Below are 5,402 nucleotides of genomic sequence, written 5' to 3' on the forward strand. Positions count from 1 at the left end.
TAGCCATGACTACAAGATAGTAAAGAATTGTAGCAGCTATCTGAACACTGAAAATGCTACAAACCTAAGCGCTAAAGTTTTTCTGCAAAGGGAAGCTACCTGTGTCACAAAGTTTAAATAAAATTAAGTTGTTTGGTTTTACTTAGAAGCAGTATTTGAAAAGAAGGCAGATTCCAATCCCTCATTTTCATTCAGAAGTTCCCACCTATGTCATTCTATATACCTATGCTCCTTTATGCCACCAAAGTGACTACCACTGTTTAGATGAAAAACCAACCTAGTCTAGCTATAACTTTTCTTCTTAAAACATGCCCTAGGTTTAAGAAAGCAGTAGTCAGCAGAAGCAACATTCCTTCCTGTAGCTCTGTACTAGTGAGGGCATTAAATATCTTCTCATGATGAAGAGGTATATATTGTCCTGAAACTCTTCATCCTTCTGAGAAATGTTAGGCTGTAAATGCAGAGACTGTAAACACAGGAGAGCCTAGTTAGATTTCAAGTTTCTTTTGTAGAGGTAAACATAACAGTTTATAACTTCACTGTATTAATGATTTGATGTTTTACTGAAACATATTTTGTACCAACATAAAATACAAAATTTTAAATAATATTAATGTGAGCTATTTGACAATAAATGAGGGAAATTTCTGGAAACTCTTTCTTTTTAATAGGTAGGCCTATTGGGAGAAAATGGGACCACTCCTACCAAACTGGATTGAATCCTGAATCAATATTGAATTTTGCTTTATCTTATCCCATATGACACGAGCAGTTAAAATCAAGAGCTGTTATTGTATCTTGCTCTCCCTCTCACACATTATTTGCACTGCTTCACTAATTAGGTTCCCAGCAATATTGATTATATCAAGATCTTACCCTAAAACTTTCCATGGTTTCCAATTTTGCAATGAATTACATATTTAACTCAATATTCTTTTATTCTCCAAACTCAACTTTCTAGTCCACAACTCTCCTGTTTACAATCTATCCTACAAACTCAGGCAAAGGAGTAGACTTATTCTTCCTTGGAACTGTCATGGAGTTCCTGATATTTCTCATCATCGCCCCAATCATTTCACCTGTAAAACTTGAAAACATCTATAAAGATCCATTTGGCCAATCAGATACGATCCTTTCAACTTGTTGATCCCCACAGTCATTTCTATCTTCCATTTTCACCTATTCATTATGCCACCTGGTTTAAGAATAAGTAGGTCCTTTTCCCAATTGATGGCAGCTACCTCCCTTTTGTTCTGCTTGTCTTTGCTTTTTATTCTGGTAGAATATACATAAAATCTACCATGTCAGCCATTAATACATGAATAATTCAGTAGCATTAAGTGCATCCACATAGTTGCACAATCACTACCACCATCCATCTCCAGAACTTTCAATCCTCCTGAGTTGCAACTCTTTACTCATTAAATTACACTCATTTCTCCCCCCTTCCAGCCTCTGGTAACTAACTGCTCTTCTACTTTTTTGTATCTATGATTTCGACTACTCTAGGCATCTCATGTGAGTGGAGTTGTACAGTACTTGTCCTTTTGTGCCTGGCCTATTTCACTCAGCATAATGTCCTCAAGGTCCGACGTATTGTAACGTGTGTCAGAATGTCTGTGGTGCCAGCACAGTACTTTTGAACTCAGTAGACAGTCCATAAATGTGCCTTGAATTGAATTGAACTCTTCAAATCAGAATGAAATACAGATATCATTTAATTGTATCAATAGGTTTATCAAGCCTTTTTCTCCAGAAGGGCTGGAAAGTAGACATGTAAACAATTTATTACCCCTCTAGCTGAATATTCTCCTTGGTGTGCCAATCTTTCTGCTTCTGCATCTACAACACCTTTGCCATACTTTTGCTCCATATCTTTGAAACCTGAATTCAGCAACCTTGTACATGTATAGAATTTGATCCCTACAGTTTTTTTCCCTTGACCATTCTAAAATAAAGCAAAACAAAACAAAACAAAAATCAATTTTCTATAATTCTCTTGGGATCTGTGGCAAATACAATTAGTTTGAGGATGTAGCCATTGTCCTTCATTCTACTTCTCTACCTGCCTATCAGTGCTTTAGCTAGGAGTGGCTTTATGACACTTCTAGCCAACAAGGCATGATTGAATATTGGTTGAGCAGATACTCTTGGGTTAAAAAAAATCTTACTCTTCTAATCAAGGTAATAGATTGAGCTGCCACATATATTTGGCGTTTGTTCCCCTTTGGCTTTATTGAAGCCTTTAACATGGGCAAAATTCAGGACATTGATGTAATCAGGCCATGATGCTGGAAGTTCGGCAGCTATTTTGAGACCGTGAGGCTAAAGCTAAAGTGCCATGGATGTTTGCAACTCTTGAGTAGCAATTCATTCCTAGAGTATTTGTCTTAGCCTTCTTTTACAAAAGGCAAATAAACCTCATTTTTTTCAAGCTTTTAATAGATAGATTTGCTCTTGCTTATAGCCAAGAGTCTGTATTTGTTAATCACAGTACTCAATTACATTGTACCTAAGTCAACAAAATGGAAGAAATGTATTTTTGAAATCCACCTTGAAATTCAGGTACTTTGCCACCAAACTATTACTGATATAAGCCTGTGGGTTGAAAACATATATAGATGTGTGGATTTATGCATATTTGTGTGTATATATATATGTATATACACATGTGGGGCCATAGCTGTTTGAGACTTGGACTTTATTTGTTTAAAGTCATTATGCCCTTCAGTTTAGGAAAGGAGGTTAAAACTTTCAGAGGCAAGAAAGGGAAATGAGGCAGGGCTAAAGTAGAGAAGAGGCTTGATAGGAAAAAATGATTTTTCAAAGCTTCAGCCAGAAACACTGCATAGCACTGGCAGCCTGGAAATATCAAAATGGAAATGCTGAGGAGAGCTACAGAGTGATTCACACTCACAACAAGCATTTCCCAGATGTACAGCAGAAAATTCTAAAAAAAAAAAAAAAAAAAAAAAAAAAAAACATAAAAACAAAACCAATTGTCCTCTTAAAGCTGAGTTCCCAGAGCCTAAATTACATTATCTTCTTTGTAAGTGTCCTCTTGTGTGTAGATGCACTATAAAAATAGGCTGGTTGAGGTTCACACTTTTCATTTTATTCATGGCATGTAAACATTTTTTGCAACACTTGGCACTTGCGGCACATGACAAGGATCTTGTAAGCACTAAGAACGCTATTTCACTGCAAAGACATCTTGACAGCATTTCTATACATCCTGGTTACCAACAGTTATGGTGGTCAATAACCCTATGTTCTGGCTGCAACTCTGCCAAAGGGAACATCAGAGAAAGATCTTTTCATCTCTCATTCAGAAGAGTTTTCAAATAACACACACACAAATCTGACTTTTGCCAAACTATTATCTGTTTATTATCAGTTAAAAGATTATTTTATTTACTCCAATAGCTGGCACATGATTCTAGGATGTGCAGTTGAGGAGACACTGGCCCTTGAGACCTTCCTGACGACCAGAGAGAAAAAGGAAGAGGAATTTGCCTCACTTGTACGTAACCTCCTTCACACAAATTGTATCCATCCTGCTCCCTAGCCAAAAAGGATCTGTAAAGAGTGTCTTGGTGTTGAAGAGGTAAACTCTCCTAAAAGTGAAATTAAAGAAATAACACTGCTGGCCAAAATGACAATATAAATAGCATGTTAGACAGTCTTTCACACCCCTCAAGAGTCCTCTGAATGGGTCTGATCATTACTTCTACTTGATGGATGAGGAGTCTTTGACTCAAAGAGGTTGATTTATGATGCTCATATAGCCACTAAGTTATAAAGAAGGAATCTGGGTTCTAGATTCTGCAAATTCACTAACAGCACTGAGAATAGCTATGTGTATAATTTCCCAAAGGCCATAAGGAGATTTAGAAGTAATCTCTTTCATATCCTTCCTTATCATAGATTGAATACTTGCTCATCATGGAAGCATCTCTTTTATTTATTCTGTCACTAATCGGAGAGCAAGACCCTATGGTTACGGAATCACCTGTCTGCAGCTCACTTGTGGCTAAAATAGAGAAATGCAGCCATGCACAGTGACATGCATCTATAGTTCCAGCTACTCAGGAGGCTGAGACAGGTGGATTGCTTGAGCCCAGGAGTTTGAATCCAGCCTGAGCGGCATAGTAAGATCTCATCCTAAAATACAATAGAGAGGAGTTTAGAACAGAAGAGTTGTAAGGGGGTGGAGTGAAGAGCAAGTTGAAGAACAAAAGGATAATAGGAAATCATGGGAGAATAAGGACATATGAAGGGGAAGAGTTTTGGGACATGGCTGTCTTAGGGGTCTGTTCCTCTCTTTAGGGTTAAAACTAGTCTCACTTCCTCATTCCAAATTATCCAAGGATAGGTATTATATTGAACATACTGAGTACAATGGTAAAAGTTGGGAGAACCATTCAACACAGTAAGCATTTAAAACTAAGGCCAATTTGGGGAATCGGACCATTATAACTTAAGAACTAATTGATGTGAATTTACATAAAAAATCTTGGAATTTTAAGGAAGAATATAATCAGTTTTTGAAACTGAATAAATTCAATCATAGACTATAGGAAACATATTCCTAAACCATGCTATATTATGAGGACTTAAGTAGATGTCTAAACCCATATATCTAGAAGCTCAATGAATAAGTACTTTACATATAACACATAAACTCCTAATCTGCCATGTCAACCTGGAAATTGTGTATATAAAATGCATTTAAAGAGAATCAGTTGGTTAACTTTATCTGTAGTTCTCTCTTTATAAAATGATTTGAAATGCATATTGAATTCATGTTCCTAACACATATGGGGCACAGACATTTGAAAATGAATGATGCACAATTTCATTATTAAACACTCAGCAGGCTACAAAGACAACTGCATTTCATTAATAATAAATAATAAAAAATGAAAACGCAGTAAAATATTATCATATCAAACACCTCTGTATTGCTATTTTTATGCACAAAACATCTTACCTTCCCACGAGACAACGTCCCTGCCTGATTTTAAGTTAGGTATTTACTAAAGAAAATAAACTCTTTCAGATGAGTCAGATAAACTGAAGCCTCAACTACTGTGCCTTGTTATATTTAAAAGTATTTTATTTGGAAATAATTTCAAACAGAGAAAGGTTGCATAAATAGTACAAAGAAAATGCAAGAATATGTATTTTCTCTAGATTCACCTACAACATTTTGCCCTATTTACTTTAAAATGTACTGTTCTGTCCAGATTTAGATTTATTTGTTCATCTATCTAAAAACAGTTTTTTTTTTTTTTTTTTTTTTTTTTTTTCCTGAACCGTCCAAGAGTAAAATTGGTAAATCATGGTTCTTTATCCCTAATAACTTCAGCATGAGTTTTCCAGGAATAAGGATATTCACT

Source organism: Rhinopithecus roxellana, chromosome 1 (assembly GCF_007565055.1).
Source record: "Rhinopithecus roxellana isolate Shanxi Qingling chromosome 1, ASM756505v1, whole genome shotgun sequence".
In the NCBI taxonomy this organism is placed as follows: Eukaryota; Metazoa; Chordata; class Mammalia; order Primates; family Cercopithecidae; genus Rhinopithecus; species Rhinopithecus roxellana.